Here is a 25629-nt window from a genome sequence, read left to right on the forward strand (position 1 = left end):
GAGCGAGAGGTGAACCGGGGTGCTTCAGTCGAGCTGCAGCGAGTAAGGACAGGTGGGTGGAGAAAGAAACAGGGCTTTTCATAGATCTGGACAGTCAAGAAAAAGCAATGTTGCTTCTCAGCCATTTTGAGGCAGGAAGACATTGCTTTAATGGAAAGAACTTCTAAAAATGCTGCTGCACTAGCCTAGCTGCGCTAGACAACCCTCGGCAACTAATTTAATTCTCTGCCAGGGTGGGTCTAGTTACCCTCCATAAGGCTCGAGGCTGGATTCTCCTAAAACTGGCCGGACAGATCACCATGAAGTGTAGAGTCAGAAGGCGGGCGTAACAAAGTGACAACAGAGGCGCGACGATTCTGACAGAAACAACCAGCGCACAATAAACAGTTATCTTTCGACTCGGCTTTGGCTACAGCCCTTAAAGATTTGAAGCTAAAATTCAACTTGAAAGATAAACAAAGGACGGCACTTAAGTGTTTCATTGAGAAGAAAGACGTTGGACTTATGCCGACGGGATATGGCAAATCCTTAATATACCAGTTGGCTCCGCGGCTCCGCTGGTTGGGAAGCTAATGGGACTTAGCCACAATCCGCCGGTGCTCTCGGAACTACGTCAGCCTATTCGTTGCGTAGATTGGTTGTATACCTACCCAATTGCTGCAGAGGGATTTGATAGACAACCTTTTAGCCCGCCTCCCTCCCTGTCGAGCTTCCCTAGACCCTTGTGCCGTCAGAAACATGGGTCTAGCATGGCTCGGCTACTGCTGCACAACACTAAGATGAGTTTCAGGGGTTAAATCAGTTGCTGTTGAAGAATTTTGAAGGTTTGGGGAAGCATAGTCTGATAAAAGATGCTCAACACCTGCAATGAGATTGCTGCATCCTAAAGTCCCCTCAAGTTGATTTTCACCTTTAGTCCTCTAAAGGTGAAAATCAACTTTTTCCATAACATATTTTTAATATGTTAGAAGACATATCAAGAGTGAAATAAGCAGTCTGCACCATGGTTGAGCATTACCACCTTCAAACCTCAGCGTATCAATGACAATAACACAGACTTCTGAGGTTTCATATGAAACAGACTGAAGGAACCTATCCAATCAACTTGCAAGGTGGAGCATCTATATAAAACATGTATGGCTTGTTTTATGCACTTATCCAAGTTGTTTTCTCCTGACTAGGTCCTTGCTTGTGTTGTATCTACTCTCAGATGTACGTCGCTTTGGTTAAAAGTGTCTGCTGAATGAAATTGTGGAATTGTATAATGCATGGCTGGATAACTATAAAATTATAACTTGCCACGGACATGAAGCGTGGAATAGTTTAACAGTGTTTCACTAGACATGTAGGTGAAGGGGTGTGTTCGAGATGCAGCGAGTAAGGACAGGTGGGTGGAGAAAGAAACAGAGTTCATAGATCTGGTCATTCAAGAAAAAGCAATGATGAGGTAGGAAGGGAATATTTTAACTTCTCAACATGTAACTTTGAGACACAGAGACGAGTTTTAGGGGTTAAAGCAAAGACCTCAGAATGATAAAAAAAGAGGGGGGCAAGCAAGACCTAACAAAAGATGCAATAAAGCTGAAGGATTCCTGCATCTTAAGAGCCTGACCCGTACAAAAGACAAAAAGTGGAACTATTTCAGCCTCTGTTCGATTCAATTGTGACCATTCTTTGTAAAATCTGTCGCACGTAAATCCCAATTTAGCAATGTTTATTATTCATGGTAACAAAGTTTATCTAAAATGGCAAAAAAAGAACACACTGAGGAGAATGAAAGAGAGACAGAGAGGGGAAGGGGAACCAAATGACTCTTTCACACCCAAACTTTAGGTCCAGACCAGCGATAGTTTGCTTTGGAAATGATTCTCTCTTAACCATCTCTCTCTCTCTCTCTTCATCTCTCTGCTGCCTCTATCTCTCTACCTCTCACGCTTGATGGCCCCCCTGCATGCTCCTAATAACCCATGATGAGTCCTCCACACTTGAGCACCCTCCCATCAGACACCCGCTGAGACCCACACACACACACAAACACACACGCCAACACACACTTTACCCCAGTGTGTCGGACATGGAGGGGTGTGGATGATGACAGCCATCAGCGGGGCAATTAATGTGCCCGTCCCCCTGGTTACAATGCAAAACTAAGAGGAAACAGAAAAACAACATTAGCCAACGTGGCTGGCTTCTAACGGTATAATTAGCCCAGCATGCTGCTCCCCGCTTGGACCTGAAAACTCAAAAAAAAAAAAAAAAAAAAAAAAAAAGGAAAACCCCATAAAGGCCCATCCGGCAGTGATGCAAGAACAGGATGAAGGAGGGACACCAGGGAGCGTAGAGAGGAGTGGAGCCTTTCAAGATAAGATAAGGAGGCTGAAAATGGTAAAGAGATGAATAAGTGACCGCTTTGTAGTAGGAACTAGCCCGAATGTGACTCTGCTTTACACTAAAAGAGAGGAGGGATCGGGAATGGAGGGGCCAAAGTGAACGTGGAGAAAGCGATGGAGGTAAGACAGAGAAGCGCGAGGAAGGCACAAAGAAGAGATGGACGAAGAGCGGGAGAGGAGGGCGGTGCAGACACAGGACCATGCCTGTAGCATACTGATGCTGCTGTAAGGCATGCAGTCAGCGTGGCCCTGGCAAAGCAACCAGGCATGTTGCTGCAGAGGGCTGGGCTGCCTCATCATACGGAGTGTGTGCGCGCTTTTTCACGTGTGCATGCATTGTTGATGATGTTGTTGTGTGCGAATAATACAATAAGCAAAACATGGGATTAGGGAACAACACTATGTTTCTGACCTTGTACACACATGTGCACAAATGGGTGTGTGTGTGGGTGTGTGTGCTGCAGTGATGGTGGGTTGTTCGTTATGCTGTGCATGTCTCCTCCTGCAAAGCCTGTGTTATTACTACAATGAGGCCTGGCTGCTCCTGCGCTATAGTTTCTGTTTCCATACCACAGTCCCACGGGAACTGCTATAGCATATTCTGCCCCCCCCAAGGACAACCAACTGGAGCTCCAACAGAAACACAGACCAACATAAACCTCTCACACAGCCCAAGTCATGAACTCCTGCAGAACAACATGCAAGAACACAAAGAGGATGTTTGCTTCTATTTTTCTGAACGTTACATGGTAAGAACGCTAGTATTTTTTCCACATTTAGTTGTTTATTTTACTCAATTTGCATCATTATAATTAACTGCATGTATTAAAAGATAACTAAACGTATAGCAGAAGAAAAGGAAGGAAAAAATAAAGTCAAAGGGATGTGAATCGTATTGTTTGAGTGTTCGTCATTTCTTATGCAAGCATCAATTTGAATAAGTTTGAAATCTCCAGTGAATTCGCAGGAATTCCCTCTGTAAAAGTATAGCCAGAAGGCTGCCTTCTTCCTCCTGCTTTGACTCATTGTTTCTGGTCATGCTGTAAGTTGCAGAGAGACTGGTCTGATGTTGTATCTGAAATTTTTAAAGTATTGGATTTGGAACAGGAGATGGACCCGATCTCTCTTATCTTTGGCCTTCCAAGCAGATATGTCACCTTAAGAAAGAAAAGACTGTATGATATTATCATTTATGCAGCAAGTACGAACATTTTACTGCACTGGATCAATAAAAAAAATGTTCACATTTGAGGGCTGGCAGAGAGTGCTGACCGACTTAGCATTACTGTAACGCCTTAAATGCACTTACATTCAAAAATAGAACAATTTTATAAGATTTGGGGACCGTATCGGAATTATGTGGAGCTGGAAATATCAACCATGCTACTGCGTATGGATTTACATTGTTACATGTAACTATCAACATTTGTGCGTCAGAATCTGAGCCAGTGTGTTTGTTTTAGCTAATAATTGTGTTAATTGTAATAACTGTTGCTATAATGCACTTCGTCATTAGATGTAACATTAATTTTAAAAAAAAAACATGGAAAAAAATGGATATATTAAGCAATATCAGAATTAGAGCAAGAGAAGGAAAAATAATAGGCTAAAAGGGTTTTGGCAGGAAAGAAAAGTGAATCATATTGCTCCTTATGTGAGCATCAATTCAAAATTCTGTTGAAATTTCCAGTGAAATGGCAGGAATTGGCTCATATCATTAGGTTGTTCCCTATTGGTAAGTATAGCCAGAAGGCTGCCTTTCTCCTCCCGCACTATTTGACTCTGTCCAGGAGCCAACAGGAGGCCTGCTCTTCCTTTGTGTCTCACTCAATCCCTCATCTTCACCCGTTTCTCAGAAAGAGATCCAGAAATGGATTTCATTCATTAGCGGAGATGAGAGCAGCATGCAGGGGGTGGAGGGGTACAAAAGTGTCTTTTTCTGCATCTCTAAAAGTGTGCCACATTGTGAAAAATAGAGGGAAAATAAAAAAAGAGAGAAGTGAAAACGCTTGGCAATGTTCCCCTCCATCTTTAATGAAAGAGAATGAGAGGAGCTGTCGCTTTCTGTCTCCCACTGCTCCACCACAACCTGATTGCTGTCTGATGATGATGGCACTACTTCCTGACATCTAATTGAAATAATTGTGTGTAATCACTTTAAAAGACTGGCAGGAGACACGCAAGCAATGAGAAGTAGTTAAGAAAAAGCAACAGCATTTTAATTGAATCTTCCCAGATGCATCTGATTCCATCAAACAAGTGTAAAGCCACCAGGAGACAGGCGGAGACGCGGCAGTGCCACAGTTCAATTGAGAGATGAATGGTGGAGTAATGGGTTTAGGGGCTGTGAAAGAGAGCAGGGTTTAGGTGGATATGCTTCAGCCATTCTTTCGTACTCGCACACTTTATCCCACATAATCTGTAAGAAATCTTCAGAGTACCACACTGTATCCAGGTCGACTTTCCCAGGAATGGATCTTTAATACTGTATTCCACATAAACAACCCAAGCGAGGATTTTGAGCTAATATTGCTGAATCTCTAAAAAGCACCTTCTCTCAGTCAGAAGTGCCAAAGACAATGGTTTGCAATCACCAGACAAAGACACCTCATGGGTTTTGTCGCGATGGATATTCTGACTAAAATGCTCAGTCTGGACCTCCGTGTGCAGTCGCTGCTGCTTCATGGGCCCGTGCACCACAGGGCCAGTCTGAGGATTTCTCAAGGCCCATAACACACAGAGACCCCAGGCCGGGGAGAGCCTGTCCACAGCCATTTCCCTACTCTTTAATCTCAGCGGCCGACTGGAGAGAGCAGCGCTGCACATTCCATTAATGTAAAGTGGGGCTTGAAGGCCCGTAATTTATTGGCTCTGCAGACTCGCCTCCCCTCATCTCACTCATACTGGCTCCCAGCCACCAAATACTCCCCCTGATACCCGCCGACATGCAGCACCCTGTGCTCAGCGCTTTACGCTATTTCACTTTCTTTCTTCCTTTACCTCTCCCTACCTCTATAGCACTCTCTGCCTTTACCTCTTTGTGTCTGCTCCTCTTATCTCCCACCTTTTGCCTCAATCCTCTCATATACTGTATATACAGAAGAGATTCCCTCTGCACCACATTTCTCCAGTCAAATTTATGACATTTCATCCTTTTGTTACTCCAAAAGCTTGTCCTGTGAAAGGACGAAACAAGAGGCTTAGGTCCATTATCTGCATATGTATCCCTTATTTAACTGGCTAGTTTAATTACCAACAGAAATGACACATTCACAAAATTAACTGCAGAAGAGTAGAAGAACCCCCTACTGAGAGAGATGAATTGAAAGACAAAGAAGCGTAAGATAAAAAATGAGGGGATGTAAAAATCTGGTTCTCTCTTATTGATTCTCCTCTAATTCTGCCCCTCCCCTCTCTTCTTCCATTTTCTGGGTCTGAACTATTTGTCATGATCTGTGCTGCAATAGTAAGGATGCCCTGGTGACCACTAAGCTGCAAGAATGGCAGAAAGTAGCAGGATCTGCTAGCAGGGAAAGCCGGGTGAGGATGGAGGACAGGTGCATAAGGGGGGATAAAGAAGAGGCAAGTGGTATCACCAAATCCTAAAGCAAACTGAGCAGAAATGGACATGACAGGGTTTTCTCAATGAAAGAAGAGAGGATAGCTCTTGCAGCTGCTGTTCACAATGAGAGAAAGCCACAGTGAATTTTATTTGCTCAGTTATTAATTGTGTTGCTCTTTTACTATAAGCCAGGCTGATACCCTCTGTCTTTCCAGTTTTTGTTACATCACCAGACTCAAATCTTGTGTTCCGTTCACAAAACTCTGGTGCAAACATGGTTGAAGTTCAGCTGCAGTTACAATTAAAAACCAGTCAGTGAGCAAAGCACATCATTGGGACGTTGTAGAGGCGGAGGGGAAAAGGCCGTGGACATGGTTTATAAATCCCCAGCAGTGTTGCGTCTGGTTCGACTGGGTTCTTGATCAGACTTTTATCAAAAATTGAGCCTCATGCGAGCAGAGCTACGATGATGCATGATCATTTGTAGGATTGGGGCAAATTAACCAAAATGCCAGCAAGAAAACACAAGTTTCCCCTCAACCACCAACAAACAAAGAGCCTCTAGAAGTTAAAAAAAAAAAACACAAAGTCGAGCAATATAATCCCTCAAAAATTAACAGCACAATCAAATCCGCAATATTCAAATTATGTGATTGACTATCGTAGTATCTGAGCTGAGATGTGCGTTAACCATTACATGTTCTGAAATGTTTACTGTGATACCGATTGGAAGGGGCCCCTATGTCCAGGCCTTGAACGTTGGACTTTTGTTTTATCTGAGGGGCTCTGTCACCAACAGAGACTATAGGTTGGGGTTTTACAAGCAACCATAAACATATGCAAGCGAACTCAGAATGTTAGTCTACAAGGTTCATATTGGCTGAATCCTTCCAGGCAATCTCTGTCAGATCGATGCTGGTCTTCTTTGTAATAAACCTCTTATTAAGCAAGTCAGCAAGTCTTCACCTGCACATCATGAATGTCTGAGAAACTACACCAGCGCAGACAGAAAGGCCAGGTTTCCCAGCCAGCGTTGTGTCAGAGATGGCCAATACACCAGTTTCTCTGCAAGACTTCCTCCGCATGTCTAGTCGGACCTCCTGCACACCCTTTTATCAGGCAAAGCTAGGAATCCTGGAGTTTTACGGACTATACGCTCTTGTAATTGTTTTTTAATTTAAAGTAATTGTCTTATGTGTCGTCTTGGTGAGTGCAAAATGTCTCCTGCGTGTATTGTAGTACTTGGGAACTAAGATTTAATTTGGGAAATGTACAATCTAATTAAAGAGCCAACTTTTATGTATGAAGAAAATCTATATATTGATATTGAGTTAAATAACCTTTGTGAGCTATTTAATTAGGGGTTTTCAGTGAAGCTAGGAGAAGAGTTAGGAGAATTATGTGTAATTTAGTACAACAGTCAGATTTAAAAAAAAAAAAAAATGTTATCAGCCGCCAATGAATTATCATCATATAAGGTTTATATTTGCCATGTTTGGTATCTTTCTTCTAGTCTAAAAGAACTCTTGTGTCTTCAGTGGTGGAGTTAAGGAGTCTGACAATTTTACTGACCGCCAAACGCAGTGCACTGTAAACAAAATTAAAATAAAATAAACAATTAACAATATATTGCCATTTTGCAGATTTTTAGTAAACTGCTTTCAAAAAATCCCTGTAAAATCCCATAAAAAAGAAATATTCAATGTACATGGTAATTGTGAAAAAGGGCATAACTGTAAATCACAGCCAGGTCCAAAATCAGTATTTAAAAAAATATAAATTTGCTCTTTGATTATACTATACTGCATTTAAATCTGCTAAACATATTATTTTACAAATACTTCAGGTGGACTTTTGGAATATTATAGTTTTCCGTCATTTTTTTTAACATTTTTTTCTTGCACCCTAGTGGCCAGATTTTTAACAGTTTTTTTTTTCTCCAACAATTTACTTCTATTCACGTATTTACCAGCATATCCAGCATGACTACTGCACAATTACTGGCTTCAAATGCATTTATCCAGTGATACTCCTCACTGAATATTGAATTCAAGAGTATCTGAGTAATTAGCCAGAAATCTCCACTCATTCTGGTTTTGTTTTTTATTCATACCAAGTCTATTTTCCAATTCATTTTCTACACATCTGTGTTTCATTAATGTTTTGTTTTATCTATATTTTGGAATGAAAAGTAAATATTGGCAGTTTTTTTCCACCACATAGTAATATATTCCAGTACATTTTTACCCCATAGATGGGTCAATTCTATTGAGATTATATTTAATATTTTTACTAAATCAAATCAATGTTAATATAATATAAACAATACAATAAAATAAAGTGAGACTGCAAGAAAATTTAAAAGATATTTAAAGAGCTGATACTGTCATCAAATACAGGTTTGTAATTTTACTTTTATGGACTACAGTTCAAAAAATACATATATCTCAAATTATACATGTTCTTTCTCTGAAGGGCATAGTTTTCACACCTGTCTCTGTAGGACTCCCTTCTAAAAACCCAGTGCGTTCTGATTGGTCAGCTGGCCCGGCAAAGCATGGCGACATTGGTACGTAACATAACAGATAGGGGAAAGAGATGTAGCCTTCATAGAAGTGGCTCTCGTGACAAATTAATGACAGACTTGAACGAAGCTGCTCATTCTTTATTTGAGGGTATGCCAGGTATGCCGCTAGACAAATTTTTGCTAATGCATTACATAGTGATGTAAATAAGTAATGGACGAAGAGCCTGGACTTCAAACGTAGCATTGCAAGCAGTTTGGAGCAGTGGTGTCATGTGGGTATGACAATTTTTGTCCGCACTAAAACTACGCTACAAGGGCAGTAACTACAATTTTAACAGCCGTGCAGAATACATAGATGAAGAACTACTGTGTATTTATGGAACTCTAAAGTAATACAATAAAAACAACCATACATCTGTAGTGTTATGTCCATATGCATGTCTGCAGTCAAGGCTTTGCAGGATTTTACATATATAAAAAATGCGATACAACACACTTAAAAGAAAAAGGGGAAATCCAAAAAGCAAAATTTGGGTTCTTTAAAAGTTTTCGCTAAACAAAATCCAAAAATAAAATTATTTCATTAACATTTTTAGTGGTTATTTGTTTGTTTGCATGTGTGATTGAACTATATATACTCTAAATGCAGAGTACCAAAGGCTATGTATAAAATCCATTTTCTTTCACTCTTTTTTTTTACCATTCTTCATAAAAGTAAAGCATTACCAGATTATTTAGATTCACCACACATTCATTCCCAAAGACCCCTGCAGTTTTCTCTGCTCCAATTTGCTTCACAAATGGACATAGTACATAGCACCACTCAATGCACGCAAACACACATAGAGGCACACACAAAGTCACACATAATGGATGTCAAAAAAGAATTGTTTGGTTTCCACACCAGGGCTGGGGGGTAAGGCGGCCGAGACACAAATACTTAATCACACATACACAAGCGGCAACAAAACACACCAACACAATTTACCACAGACGCACACATACGGGAGATCGAGGGTGCGTGAGGAATGTACAATGACTTGTAAGTCCAGTCTAGCAGAGGAAAGGAACAGAACTGGGGAACGGGGAGGTGTGGGCGCAGGGGCAGTCTGGGGTCAATTAGTATTCATAAAAGACAAATGAATCCATAGCTGCGGCCTAATATCAATTACTTTTGATCACCTAATCAATTAGAGTTGGTTAGGGTTACTGTAGCTAAATAGAAAATTAACTGCGACATTCACCATTGGCGTCAAGATGACTTTTCATCAGCCCCCACATCGGACATGTTAATTTCCTCATCAAGGTGGGGAACGGAGGGATATTCGCCCGCCTGGTCGAAAATGCACACTCCTGCACTCACACATGAAATCACACACACAGTTATTACAGGTCCTTTATTAAATATCCCCGTGGCCCCTTAATAGACAAATAGCATCTGATTCTATCAAGCAGAGTGTAGAGAAAGAGAGAGCGAGGGAGGGGAGAAAATTAACGCAGTCCTTGGTGGCAGAGAGAATATGCAGCACCGAGAGACAGAGTAAATGAGTAATTCAGAACTGATTGATTGTACAAGAGAGAGTGAAAAATGGAGAATGAGAGAGAGCGCAAAATAGGGAGAGATATAAAGAGCCGGAGAGAGATAAAAAGGACCATAGATTGCTGAAGAGGGGAGGGATTGGAAGAAAATGGAAGATAGAGATTTGATAGATGGATAGAGGGAGAGAAAGATTCAGACGTGAGAAAGATGGAGTGGTAGTCACTTCCCAAATCTCAGCTGGATGGTTATTAAGTTTACACTTGCTCTATGGCTCATGTTACTGCACCTGCTTCTTTCCATTCCCATCCCTAACCTAGTTTAAGTTCAGCCATCGCCTCAGGCTTGTGGAAGAGGAGTGGCAGCAATATCAGGTCAAGCCCGGGGAGGAGAGAGGGCCAGTGGTTAGTATTCCCCAAGTGTCAAATCCAAAGAGACTGGAGGGAGATGGAGGGAAAAGAGTGCCTGGTTGAAGCAGAGTGAGGATGTCGTAAGGATGAAGGTTGAACTTGGGTAAAACAACTATTGGCCTGGTTCAAATCAATGCTGAAAAATATGTTTATGTAATACCACTCTGTTTGGCTACATAGGTATTTGTTGCCTAGATGACATTTATTGGCAAAATGGCAATTGGGGATATGTGTAGTAAAGTTGAAACCACAAAAAAATTGGTCAAGTCCATCATCATCTCATTGTTCAAGTCATTGTTGGCCTTTCAGATAAGGTAGCTGCGTTGCTCAAGCACTGGCAGTTTTCAGATATCTAAAGAAATATTCTAACACACCCTGATCAGCCACAACATCAAACCACTTGCCTAATATGCGCATATGTCCCTTCTGCTGCCAAAATACTCTGACCCACTGGAACGTGGACATTTCTAGGCATGTCTTTTCACCAGGACACTGGGAGTGGTCCTCTGGGTCCTGTGGGTGGTGAACTGAGGCCTCAATAAATCAAGCTTGTTCCAGATTGGGATGTGGGGAGTTTGGAGGCTGAGTCAACATTTCTGGGCTCTTTGTCATGTTCCTTAATGTGTTCCTGAGCAGTTTTACAATGCAGTAAGGAGCACTGTAAAGCTGAAGGACTGACGATGCCGTTGGGGGCTGTGATGGTCTGCAACAGTGCTAAGCTGGTGGTACATGTCAAATTAATATTCATAAGAATGTCATGATTTCCAGCAGATCGTTCCATTCTAATGAGTTGATCTGTGTTATTGACTTCACTTGTCAGTGGTTTTAATATTGTGGCTGATTTAAAATGTAACAATCCTGATGCTGAACTCTGGTGATCCCCTAACGGTTAATCTAGCACAACAGATGTTCACATCTGCACACATTCAAATTCCCTTCAGGATGAGTTATGGTTGCTTCATGTTCCAGTTTTGTTTTCAAATACACCGTCAGGTCACAATTTTGGTTGTATCAGTACTACCATGGTACCTGCAAAACGTCTTGCATTTCCATCAAGTCCAGCTTTCTGTTTAGTGCTAAAATACAAGCAAGCTAGCTTTCCTTAATGACCAACAGTATTAACATGGCAGACATTAAACTGCTTAAAGCTTCTCTGTGGCCAAAATTAATTGTTTTTACCAAGTTAAACATGCTGATGTTGTCATTTTAATTTGCTATAAGACATATCATGAGCATAATAAATAGTCAGCGTGAATGGTGAGGGTTTCCTCCTTGAACGTGCCGTGTATTGATGACAGTCTCCATGACAGACTTCCAGGGGTTTGTACACAACAAACCTAAAGAAACAGTCCCATCAATGTGCAGTTAATCTTCAAAAGGGTCAGAAGCAGGCCCGGACTGGCAATCGGGAGAGGCGGGACTTTTCCCGGTGGCCTGCCTCCTTATTGGCCTGCCTGGACAGGCCAGCCACGGACTGGCAGGCCAATGAAAAAAAGTTGATCGGCTTTTTGGCAGACAGGCCAGAGACAGCGAGACAGCAGCGTTAGAAGCCTTACAGAGCACACGCCCACCCTCCTGTCACTCACACAAAGCAAGTGCTCTGAGCTCTAAATCAGAAGGATAGGGATTGGTCAAAGTGACATTCTTTTTTTTAGAAGAAACGTGCCATGATTGGTTAGTTACTTTATGGCCCGCCCCTTCATAGCGAGAACGAACTGCAGAGCGATGATATGAGAGTGAGGCCAGAGAGTGGAAGGAGCGGAGATTATGGAGCACTCTTACTTCAAGTAAGTTTACAAACGGTCGGTTCTTCTTACAAATGCATCATCAGACTTCAAAGGCCAAAATATAATAAAAATGTCTGGCCCAAATAAGCTCCACAGGTGTCAGGTGGGTTGCAGGAAGCCTGAAAATGTTTGAGACCCCCCTCTTCATGTAGGATAAGCAGTTGACTTACAATTTTCAGTTATAAAATGAACATTGGTGTTTGCATATACTATTAGCTATGACCAGCTGACATCTAAATGATTTGCTGACAAAATAATATATATTTTTTAATTCCACGTTATATAAATAATAGGAAAAGGAAAACATTGTAAAAATTGGTGAGGGTAGTGAAGAGATTACAGAAGAGGAAAGTACAGGACTGTATGGAGCTGTCGTTATGGTTGTGTTTAATAGACTTACTGTCTGTTTAGTAGTGTTGTAATTGCTATAACATAACTGTAAAAGGCATATTTTTGGAAGGAAAAAAAAATTTTGGTGCATTATCCCACGTGACACAACCCTTGCGGTGGTGGAAGTGGCCTGACTGATTGGAAATCTCCCGGCCTGAATTTCTTTCCCAGTCCGGCCCTGGTCAGAAGATCTATGGTTGAATTACTCCAAATACAACTTGCCATTGTGTATCGTAGAGTAATTTTATAGTGTTTGGACAGAATTGTAGGTGAGCTGGTGTGCTTCAGATGCAGTAGGTTATGAAGGAGTAGGTAGAGAGACAGGGGAAGACTTTGTTGCACATTCCACAAGAAGTGCAGCGTTATATCTGAGCTATTTTAAGGAAGGACAGGATTATTTTTACTGAGAAAAATCTTCTAAATATGTAATTTCGATGCACAGAGATGAGTTTTTGGGGTTTAATCAATGACTAGTGATAGACTTTAATGGCAATATGCTTCACATTGGCCTGTTAGAACCGTCAGCGTGAGCATGCCAGCCCACTGACATTAGTATTTAAGTCTGAGCTCCGCTGTGTCTGAGCACAGCCTTGCAGAGCTGCAAGCATATTCAGTATTTATCCAAGATTTTTCTCCAGCTTTAACTAAGTGCTTTGAGTTGTCTGGGCATAGCCATAAAAATCTTAATCATGCTTGGGTTCCCAGAAGCAGGTCTTGCAGTGAAAGCAAATGAACATTTAGCGAATATGTTCAGTATGCACATTTTGCGTGGGTATTTTATGTCTTGACGCATTTTCATACATACTATAACCACAAGTGGCACACACTGTATGAATATGCAAAGAGGTGACCACTAAGCTCCCTCCATGTGGCTGTTCGCTATAGTCATAATACTGCAGATTGGACGTCCATGACATGACACGTGTGTAGCTCACTCCGAGACAGATGTTGATGTGGATTCATTTTCATTCCTGCAGATTCATTTCTCACTGCCCTCCATGTCTTGCCCTCTCTCTAATTTGTCTCTCTCCTCCTCCCCCCTCTCCATCCCCACCTCCTTCCGTGTCTTTGAGGCCAATGGTCGAGACAGGCTTGCACGATGCAGTATTGATGTGGACGGTTAGTTAGCTCTTCCTCCACATATAGTCCTTCCTGTCTAATTAGTGTCGAAGGAGAAGAGTATGAGCTGCCGCTGTGTGTGCGGTGTATGTGTGCACATGTGTGTCCTAGCCTCTGCTCTCTTATCTCAGAGCTCTCATTAACCAGGCTTTGTTTTCCTTAGCTTCATTAGCATTCCCGTGACAGCAGTTGTTACCTCAGCACTAGGCTAAATGCTAGGCTAAATGGTAGCCATAAGAAGTCAGTTTGCCCCTTTTCATTAACATTAGTCTGTTTACATTGTTAAAGTGTTTGTAAGTGCAGTGACACAGCGTTCTCTAATAGCATCTCAGTCGTGGCTTCACATACATAAGCGTGTGCTTTTTGCAGTTCTGCTTGAAAATAGCGGGAGACAAATCATCTTTCCTTCAGAATAGGCTTGCTTTCACCTTTACGCAAATTCGCTTGTCTGTGCCCGCGATGAGGAATCCTGACTAGTCTATTAACATGAAGGCAGCATCTGCACAGACATGTTTCCTGCAGGTTGTAGGACACTCTGCAGCCTCTAATGTCGCTCGTTGGCCAGAATGCAGAGAGGAAACAGAGGAAATAGGAACAAACAGAGAGAAAACACCAGGAGGGTTGCTGATCAAGGGACAGATGAGGGGGGAAGGTGGAGGCAGAAGGAGTGGAAAAATGGAAAATTGATGAGGCGAAGGGGGTGTAGGAGGTTGTTTCAAGGGTCCCGGTGACTCTTCCTTATTGAGATGAAGCGTTATCTTGGGGGAAGTCTAGTGAATCGGGGGGGATATGTAAAGGAGATCAGGCTGTGACAGGGGATCACCTGTGCTAAGATGATGCAGGAGAGAAGGGTGCTACTACCATCCATCTGTAATGATCACCATGGAGACCATATAGCAGCCTGATGAGGTGGTGGGTATGTTCAGCAGAGTCCCAGAGGAGGGGTTCAAAGGCCAGCAGCTCTGCATTTCCTCCATCCATTCTCCTCCTCCATCCTATATCAGACCCTGCCCCCCAATGATACAGTAGAACACATTAAATACGAGTATACAAACCCAGCTACTAAAATACCCTATTAGTGGTTTAACATATTTCTCTCATTAACTTCACTGTATGTGCTGTTTATTCTGTACTACTACATTTTTCAAGTCATTTCATACAATTTTAGATTGATGCAGGATATGTAGATCCATTTACAGCTCACATAAAAAGTTTTTTTTATTGGAATCAAGGTCAGGAAGAACCCTATGCAACGTAACTATAGCACAAATTCTGTTCCTATACAACTAAACCAAACTAAAGCCTTTTCATTTACATTCAGAACATATATCCACACTGAAAGGAAAGACTAGGAGGCAGACAAGGTTTTCAATTTAATAGAGCTAGAAAGTTTACACATTTGCATAGGAGGGGAGGATGGCGTCAAAACTCAAAAACAGGAATTTCACCTTGAAAACTGGTGTTCGAGTCCTGTTTGGCACTATTATTCTTAGACTTTTCACTCACTGTTTGATTTGGGTAAGGTACCAAACTTATCGTTTTCAATTTAGAAAAAAAATGTAGCTTTGGTGGACACTTTCACAAGATAGGACTTGTTAGAAGATTGGCTGAGTTTAGGCACCAAATAACTTGGTCAAGTTTAGAGAACAAAATATATGACCATTTAACAACATGTTTGAAGCTTCTCCTCCATTTCTGGGTTACAGAGTAAAAAGTGCTGCACTAATTTTAAGGGTATGATTATTTGGAAAAGGATAAGAACAGTAAAATAATATTATAAATGTCAAAAATATGTTGAATTCAAAAGTCTCTCTGTCACGTCACAAAAAACAATGCTGCAGAAAATATGTTTCCCTCGATATGTAATTGAGGACGCAGTTTAGCTCCATAAGAATGAAATTTTAGGAAACGGCTGCAAATAATTTAGTAGTCTCCACTTGTATATTTCAACTTATTCTACGTTAATAGGCACGTCTAAACTAACAAGTTCCCTTAGCAGGAAAATTGGATTAATGCTGCACCCTAAGCACTTAAATTCTCCACCATGCTGACTGAAATTACATCTCCACATCCCTAGGCCAGAAGATGTTAAATTTTATCAGTACAGCTTGTACCAAGTATTTCTTTTTTGCACACCAGTTCTGTTTTTGCTGGGTGAATAAAACAGGGGAGCTGGCCCCCAGATCAGACAACATGTCGCTGTAGTGTGGTGTATCTAGTAGCATGCTATAATGGTATAATATACTAGTATGTGCATTTAAATGAAGTTGTGTGAGTTCTTCAGTTGCCTTGGTGGTAGCACAATTGCCTCACAGCAAGAGGGGCTTTTCCCTGTGGAGCTTGCATTTCTTCCTTGTGCCTGCATGGATTTTCTCGGGGTGTTCTGGCTTCCTCTCACAGTCCGTAGATGTACACGGTAGGTTAATTGGCGACTTGAAATTGACTGTAGATGTGAGGGTGAGCATGGCTGGCTGTCACTTTGTGTTAGGGCAGGAATCGAATGGCAACCCATCCAGGATGTGCCCCGCTTCTCATACATGTCAGCTGGGACAGGCTCCAGCCCCCCACGACCCTCCATAAGGATAAAGCAGGTAGAGCTAATGGGTGGAAGGAAGGATGGTTTTCCCTGCATCAAAACAAAGGTCTCATTCTAATGAATGAAGCAGCTGTGTTTTATAGACAGTCCCAGTGTTGCTTTAAAACAAAACTAAGGGAGGTTAATGGGAGAAAAACTTTCAACTATCTCAAACACTGTTGCATGTCAGCTTTACTGAATGTGTGAGTACCTCAGAACCAAAGAGTACGTGGCTTCTTTAGACCCATTGTTCTTTAGGTCTGTTAAATTCTAACTGTGAGGAATCTGTTATCGAAGAGACAGCAGACAGCAGATTAAATCATCTATGATGTGCAGCCACAAGGCATGTATTTTGAGCAGGCTAAAGGCTGTTTTTCCTGTCAGATGAATATTGCTCAGGGATTGAGTGTGGTGAGACAGATGTGAGTAATTATGAAGAAAGGCGTCATACCTTCTATCCATCCTTCCTTATCCTCCTCTTCCTCTCCCCATCCACTCTCCCCTGTCTTTATCACTCTTCACTCCACTCTCTCTAAACCGCCCACTAACCTTGTCTATCAGGAGCCCGGCGCTTGCATATCCTTGCAGAAGCTGAAGTGGGCATTATTCACAGCTTAGGCCATGGCTGTTTGCTGTGAAATAGCTCACAGTGTGCGAACACGGGTCCAGAAATGCAATTATGATCGCGATTAGCATAGCTATTTCACATGTTAACCCATCCGGCACCTCTCCCAGGACCCCTACAGTCAGACCGGACAACGCACTCATAATGAAAGGACATGCATTTCCATCAGGAGCTCATTCCCTGTGAGGTGGAAATAAAGCAAACAGGGAAAATGGAAAGGAAACTGTTATAAATATATGTAGGAAAATGAACAGAGAGGGATTCTCCCTTTTCTTCTTCCTTTCTAGTCTCCGTTCCCCCTTCCATCCCAGCGTCATGTAGTCTTTATCTCCATATCCCTCCCCAAGGATCATTTCACTAAAAGGAAAAGCCCTCGCTGATGGATTTACACACACACAAATGCACACAGAGCACAAAGTGGCACCATAATAATGTTATTCCAGCAGCATGGCCAGTGACCCCTCTAAAAAGATCCCTGCCACGGCTGTATACACATAACCTTAATAAATCTCTCACACACTACTCTCAAACACACAAAGAAAAGGTCTAAATAATTTACAGAGAGAGACGTCTAGCCCCCAGCATGAATAAGTAAGAAGCAGCCCATTGGCCAATTGCGGCCCTCTCATGGCTCCTCTCTGACCGCGTACACAGTTTAATCAGCTCATAAATATTGCATTGCTTGCTTACTTGATAGTCCTACTAATTCTGTATTCATTATTGTTTTCATTTAACCACCACTTAGCAAGTCTACACATTATGGTGCTAGAGTCAGATCAGGGCTGCTTTTTCACATTTGAACAGTACAAATGCAAGGAAATGCACATGTTTAAATCATTGTTGCTGTAATTAGATATTAACCTACTGTAGGTTCTACAGTATGTGACTTCAGCCCAGTCTCACACCACAATGTATAATAGCTCCACAGTGCAAAGCATTCATTTAACAGGAAAAACTAACACGGTGAGATGCTGGTGTATTTTAGGGGCTGTTCTTGGATTGGGAATCATTACCCCAGTAACCAGGAAAACAACTGTAGCTTCATGTTTAGTATTTGTATGGATGTATTTTACCCCAACTCATTTTAATACACTGAACCAGGTAGTATTGAATTGAACAGAAGCAAAAAAAAAATGACTGAAAAAATAAAGATCAAACTCAGGAAAGTCTTCTTGATGGCAATCCTAACACCATCCCACCAACTTCTTAATGCAGCTATCTCACAAATATTCAGTCTTTTTTGTGAAACTAATATGCATTGGGGTCTCTTATTTTCTGGTTTCTTGTATTCTTTTGGACAGAGTACTTGTCAGTTCCTATATTGCTATGTTGGCTTTAAAAAATTCTTTCCCATCTCCAACGCTAACCAGACAAGTTTCAATCACTTCAGACACATTACATTGACTTAAATACATTTTCATTCATTTATCTAAAAACTATTATTTGCCTAACTTTAATCTCTGATCCTTTACATGTATTCCCTTTTTTACGAAAAATAAAGACTAAAAGATTGGAAGCATTGCAATCATTCCCCATGATCACGTGAAGAATAATCTTGTAAGAAGGCAATGTTCTGCAGGGAAATCGTGGATCCTTGCAATCATGTGGCTGTTACTTTGACAAACACCACCTACTAAACATTGCTGCAGACCAATTACACCACCCCTTGGCAATTGCACTCCCTAACAGCAGCCTCCTCCACCACAAACACTGCTTAGAAATGACTAGAGGGACATGAAAAAGACCCCGAGAGCATTGACCCAGCCTCCAAACTCTGATCGATCATCCATGGGATGCCCTAAAGCAACCTGGATTCACGAAGGCTCATCTCTGCAACCTACAGCACCCAAAGGATCTGTTGCTAATGTTCCAGTGCCAGACACCCCCAGATCCCATAACCATGACCCAGAGTGAGAGCTGTTGTGGCAGCACGAGGGAGGCCTGCACAATATTAGGCAGATGGCTATAATACTAGAGCGAGACTGCAATGCTTCCAATCTTTTCTGATGTATGCTTGTGTTTTTTAGTTTTGTCATTTAAAATTTTTATATCTTCAAGTTACCTTACCTTGTAACACTTTCATTTCTGCACTGAGAAATGGATGAGAGAAACGTCATTTCGTTCAACTGTGTACTTTGCTGAATGACAATAAATTTGAAGTTAAAGTTATGGTCTGACTGATTATCAGTTCTGATATTTGGCAATTTCACCAATTATTGCTATAATTATTTTCATTAACCAACTATCAATAAATTAAAAGCACTATTCCAGCAGACACTTCTCTATCAACAACACAACCTATAAAAACTGAATAAGAAACACACCCATCGCCACAATTCAGGACTTTTCCAGTGGCTAAGGCTACGCTAACTGCTAGTGGCTAAGTTAAGATGTCGACCATAGTTTCCCACAAAACAATTAATGTATATCAGTTGCAAATATCAGCCGTCAGTCTTTTCTAGTCACCAATAGTCAGTATCTGACCCCAAAAACCCACAATGGTCAAGCATGAGTAAAACAAGTGCATGCAAACAAAAATGGATCAACATATAACCAATAGCCAGACACAAAAGCACACAAACACACAAAATACACACATATTCAGGCTGACTGAATAAAACACGCCATCATACAGCAGTAAACAGCAGACTAGCAGGGCGAAAGCTGGATATTGATCGGAGCTGACCAGAAAGATCTATTGATTGAGAATGATTGCAGACTAAACCAATTTTGCCGTTACTCCTCCAATAAGCTATTGATCCTGCAGTTTTCTTTCACAGCTTTACCTCGTGACCTGACACACAGAAATCAGAAGAATAACACACCCACAAGAATAAACTGAACCCTTATCACCCATTACTTTATTTTCTCTGGCAATATGTTCAAGGCAGAAACACAAAAATCCAAGTATACACACACACAAACAAACACACACCTCAGGCAGCCCTGCAGAGGCTGAGGCTATAAGGCTGTCATGGCAACCATTCTGCAAAGGTGTGATTGGTCAAGGGAACGACATGCAGAGAAATGTTTGCTGAGAGGAGGTATGTAAATTTGCCACACATAACAGGAGCATGTAGCTCGAACACAAAAGCTCCACAGGGTACACACACACACACACCTACAGACACACACACACAAGCAGTCCACCCGCACTCCAAGTTTTCTCAAGAGACAGAAATACATGTTGAAAACCATAAATGATGAGTAAACAGATAAATATATACTGACAAGTCAGAGCAAACATTAATTAGTTAATGCCATCATAAACAAAGTGACGAGCTGGTTTAGATCAACAAAAATAAATATATAAATTGAAAAAACGCTGAGATATTTAATTAGAAATATGCAAATACGCTCACAGTTTGGAGGTTATCAAATTCAACTTAAAAGAAAAAAAATCTCCTCTGACTACATTTCAATTACAGCCTCACTGCACATTTTCCACCAGTGCCACTGAAACAGAAGGGGGAGTTGGATATGAGACATCTAACACATGGTTCATCTTTGACTAAATGACAATTGCTCCAACTCTAGCGGTACACAGGCAAGATTAAACACCAGCATTATTAATTATGATTAAAGTGCTTCAACCTCGCGTGGATCTGGGCAACGACACAAAAAAGAACTAATGGGAAAATGATCACGGAGATAAGACTGCTTTTTCTAACGGTCGTCACAATCACAAATTTTGCTTTCTTTCTGCAGTCTGCCACTGATTATTTAAGGGAAATATTCTAATTGCGTATATGTATAAGTCTGCAATGGGAAGTGGTGTGTGCTCAGTGTGCTAGGACAAAAAAGGCAGTGTGATCATATCGCAGGGCCTTGTACCTCGGTAGGTCCCCTGTGCCCAATTAGAGAAGAAAGAAAATCAAACTGGTCAGGGCTTCGAAAATGATCGATCACAGTGACCTCATGTGTCTAACATATATGTAGCATGTCAGGCTATAAGCTGGGCTAATACATCAGCTAACACGTGTTGACCTCAACAATTCCACGGTGACTGGAACATTTGGACTGTGAATACTTCAGTGGATTGAGAATGACAAATCTGTCACTGAAACACGCTCCAACAGTCATCTTTCATATTGATGATTTTGACTTTTTTTTTGTCCTTTTTCCAGACACGGGCATTTATTCAAAGTGGGCCCCGCACTGTGTGGTTCAGTTTACACCAGTAGGGCGAGGTTAAGATCTATGCAAATCAGGTATAGTCATTTGATATCTGCAAGGAAAAGGTAGCCTATAGCGCTCCGATTCCCCCCTGCATTACCCTAATTAATCATTCATACTTCACATCTGCATATTCAAATTACCTGAGCTTAAGCAAGTGGGGGAGGAGATGGAAGAAGTGATAAGTTACAGAGAAGAATGTAAAACTAGAAAGAGAAAAGAAGGATCAGGCTTGTATTTGTGTTAAAAAAAATAGTTTTGTTCCAGAGTGTTGGATCCATCTCGAGTCCCCTGACACATCCAAACAGCGTTGCCGCTAGCAGTTAGCCTGTGACCATGCAGTGCCATCTGCATTAGCACTCGGGTCTCCTGGTTACACAGAAGAAGCCATGTGCTGTCAGAGCCACAGCACCAAAGTCTTTATGGCCACAGCTGACAGATTCCAACCTCTGCCCTATTAGTGAACTGGGAGCCTGTGTGCTTTCTTCTTTCTGTCTCTGTGTGCCTCATGTGAGAGCCTTGATTAGGGCTTCAGGGAATCAGAAGATAGGGAGCGTGGTGACAGACAGACAGGGAAAATAAAAAAAAAAGACCAAGAAATGGGGAAAGGAGCACCAGAACGAAAGAGAATATCAGAGGAAGGAAGAGTCAAGATATTCAAAATATTTCAAATATGTGTAAGGGCAAATAGCTATAGGTTCTATATATTTATACATTGCTTCAGCAGAGACATGAGGGAAGTATTAAACTTTCCGACAGTGTTCAGAGAACAGAAAGAATAAAGACAGAAGTCATAGAAGGTGAAGTGCAGGTAAGTACAGGAAATGAATGTCAGGTATTGTGTTGACTGTGTTAATATGTTTCTTAGTGTTACTGTTTACCAACCCCACTCTGTTAGTACCTCCTGGTACATCAACCCAGAGTTCAGCACGCAAGACAATCTATGTATCCTGGAGCTATACGGTGCTGAGGAGTCAGGACTGGGATTGTATGTTTGTAATGTCTGCTGCCACGTGCTGTCACTTGGCAGTTAGTACAGTTTTCTAATTGCATTGTAGACCACACACCAGTCAGGCACAACATTAAATGACAAATAGCATTACATGGCACCTGTAAAGATGCGTTGTATTGTGCAGCAAAGAAACTGTTTTTTAGACAGATGGTTTGTCAGCAGTAAAAATCAGCAAGGATCTGTGCAAGTTTAGACAAATGCCGAAACAAATGCACGGGGTCAGAGCATTTTCAAAACAGCTGAACTTGTGGAGTGGTTGACAAAGAAGTCTATCTGGGGAAAAGATGACAGCAGGACGTAGTAGAGGAAGAAGGAAAGATGATAGATGCAGCGTGATGCTCTGAGCAATGCTCTGCTGGCAAAGCTTTGGTTCTGCCACCGAAACATTGTTGCAGACCACATGTATTCCCTAATGGCAACAGTATTCCTTTCAGCATGATAACTTGCCCTGCCATAGTGCAAAAAATGCTGAGGAATGGTTTGAGGAACATCACAGAAATATCAAGGTGTTGAGTTGGTCTACAAGTTACCAGATCTCAGTGTAATCTAGCATCTGTGAGATGTGTTTTTTTTTTGTTTTTTTTTTTGGGGGGGGGGGGGGGGGGGGGGGGGGTCTGAATCGTGAAGGCCACACTTTGCAACATTCAGGACTTGGGTCAGTATTATACACTGCCCGGCCAAAAAAAAAAAAAAAGCCGCACACTAATATTTTGTTGGACTGCCTTTAGCTTTGAGTATGGCACTCATTCACCGTGGCATCGTTTCAGTAAGCTTCTGCAATGTCACAGCATTTATTTCTATCCAGAGATACATTCACCAACATTTTATACTGATGATGGGGGAATCAGACCACTGTGCAAAGTCTTCTCCAGCACATCCTAAAGATTCTCAGTGGGGCTGAGGTCTGGACTCTGTGGAGGCCGATCCATGTGTGAAAATGATCTCATGCTCCCCGATCCACTCATTCACAATGTGAGCCCCATGAATCCTGGCATTGTCATCTCGGAATATGCCCTTGCCATCAGGGAAGAAAAGCTCCACTGCAAAGACCTGGTCATTCAGTATATTAAACTGACCTCATTCTTTGGGAACATAATGTTGCTGAACCTGACCAACCCCAAATCATAACCCTAACACTCACAGGCTGGTAGTCACTAGCCATGATGAGTGCATTACTTCATCCGCCTCTCTTCTTACTGTGATGCCCCCATCACTTTGGAACAGCGTAAATCTGGATTAATCAGACCACATGTCCGATCACATTTGTTCCCCAAAGACGATGGTTCATCGCTATCCTTCAGGTTTTAATAATGCAATGGACGGTTCTTAACCAGATTTTAGTAGTTTCAGAAATCTCCTCAGTTATTTTTTTTGATTGATGCAGGCCAATAATTTGAGCCTTCTGAGACAGATTAACATCCTTTCCATGACCCCAGGATATGTCTTCCAACATGGCTGTTTAAGAAATTAGAAGCTCCTCACTGCATCAGCTAGGGTTAAGTCAGTTGTTACAGCTTAAACATATTCATCACTGCACTAATTATCCAGTGGAAGGTTCTTACCTATTTGCTTAGTTAAATCCAGGTGGTGACATTTTTTTTGGCCAGTTAGTGTATTTTATACACCCATAAGGATCTTTATAGGTCTGTGCGACGTGATTTGACCAAGTCCCCAAGAGTCTGTACACACAGTGATTACCCTGCAAAGAAAATAGTGTGTATGTTTGGTATTTGTGTGTATGTGCAGATACAACCTACTATGAAACTTGCAATACAGTCATTCAAGTAGACTCTCACAGACTAGAAAAGTTGTCATAGTACTAACAATAAGTACAAGTTTGTGTGTATCCACATCTGGCTGTAAGATCAAGTATTTAAAGGCATTAGAGGAGATTTAATTTCCTACGACTTTGAACGTAGCATGCGCATGTGTAACCCAGTGGTTATCTAGACAGCTTGTTATTCAGTGTTAATGGGTACACTGTCTCTTTAAGAGTCACAACAGTAAGCTCTGCTTTACGGCTGTAGAGCAGTGATCTCGGAGCGGGAACGTTCGCGGGTAGAACTTGAATTATGCTGAGAGGGGAGAAGACATTGCTGAGCTGTAGCCAGTTTGTACTAGCCGTCCTGCATATCAAGTCACTGCTTATATGTTTTTCCTGCTAGGTGAGCACATATAATGATGTTATGTGATTGTGTTTGTGTTGTAAAAAGAGGTTGCTGGTGTATGTGTAAAAATGAATGTGCAAATATGCATTTTACGGTGTTAGACGCTATTCATGAGCTAACCGCTAATTCATAGCTGGAAGCTAACAGCAAACAGGCTTGTAAATGAGTAGCTGTAATGATTTTGTTGTTCATGTATGTTCAATATTGTACACCCTGTACAGAGTTTAAAACTGGAGAACTTGAATTATGCTGAGAGGGGAGAAGACATTGCTGAGCTGTAGCCAGTTTGTACTAGCCGTCCTGCATATCAAGTCACTGCTTATATGTTTTTCCTGCTAGTGGACCGTGAGGCTAGTTAGCGATCTGCTAACATTCGTGGAGTGCACGGTGTGGGAGGACTGGAGTCAGGCAGAGATAACTGTGTTCCAGGACTTGTCGCCAGCCATCACCCAGCTCTGCTCGTGGATAACTTGAGTATCAGAAACAAAACTTTCTTTTCTATAGAGCTCTATAGTATTTTTTTGGGTACCCAAATTTGGTTTCCTTTGTGGAGAGTTTTCTTTTGGATTCAGAAATACCATATGGTGGATCACCACAAGATTTGTGGAGGAGTGACTGTTCATTATTCTGGACTAAAAAGACTGATTTAATTTTTTTTTTTTTGATGAACATTGAGACTGATTGAAAGAGATATTTTACAAAGTTTCAACTTGGAATATTTCATTTATATTGTTGGCAACTGATTGTGTTAAAGGACTAAGTTAGATCATTTATATTGGAGCTGAAGAGAATTTATTTCATTTTTTTTTGTTTTGTTGTTGTTGTGCTTGTGTCATTTAAGAAAAAAAAAAAACATAATTTGAGGTAAACAGACCTGATTTAAAGGAAGGGTACGTTCCAGTCCATGAAATATTTTATTTTATTTTATTGGACTTAGGCAGCATACTACTGCTAGACCCAGAATAAATTCCTGCCAAGTTCATGAATCTGATCTCATTTTTTTTGTCATTATTGAATAAGTGACAAATTAATACTTGGTTACACATGCGCACATACAACCTCTCCCTCACCCCCCTCTAACCTCCCCCCTCTTAACATTTACGAAGAAACGCCCCCCTCCAGAAACTTGTGTAGCACTCGTGAAGTTGTCTTTTACGGCTGGGTTCCCCTGGATCTTTATCTGCCAATTGTGTAAAAAAAGATGAGCAAAACAAGTCGCCAGCTAACTACGAAGCTATACCAAAGCAACACATACACAAAACACGTAAGTCCAAGACGTACGTAATCTACGATTTTTGATTGACAGGAAAGGGAGCAAACCAAACGCCTCGGTCTGAGCGCAATGATTGGC

General features: G+C 41.5%; 1 protein-coding gene and 1 long non-coding RNA gene across 4 annotated transcripts in view; one reads left to right on the plus strand and one right to left on the minus strand.

Moving 5' to 3' along the window:
• The window catches only part of dab1a (DAB adaptor protein 1a), a 234734-nt gene that overhangs the window by 102510 nt on the left and 106595 nt on the right, over positions 1-25629 (minus strand). The gene's annotated exons all lie outside the window — the stretch shown is intronic.
• LOC127533587 (uncharacterized) lies at positions 24046-25264 on the plus strand. The gene is made up of 2 exons (XR_007941348.1): positions 24046-24275; positions 24618-25264. It is a non-coding gene; the product is annotated as an uncharacterized LOC127533587 (long non-coding RNA).

Source organism: Acanthochromis polyacanthus, chromosome 4, assembly GCF_021347895.1.
Source record: "Acanthochromis polyacanthus isolate Apoly-LR-REF ecotype Palm Island chromosome 4, KAUST_Apoly_ChrSc, whole genome shotgun sequence".
Lineage (NCBI taxonomy): Eukaryota > Metazoa > Chordata > Actinopteri > Pomacentridae > Acanthochromis > Acanthochromis polyacanthus.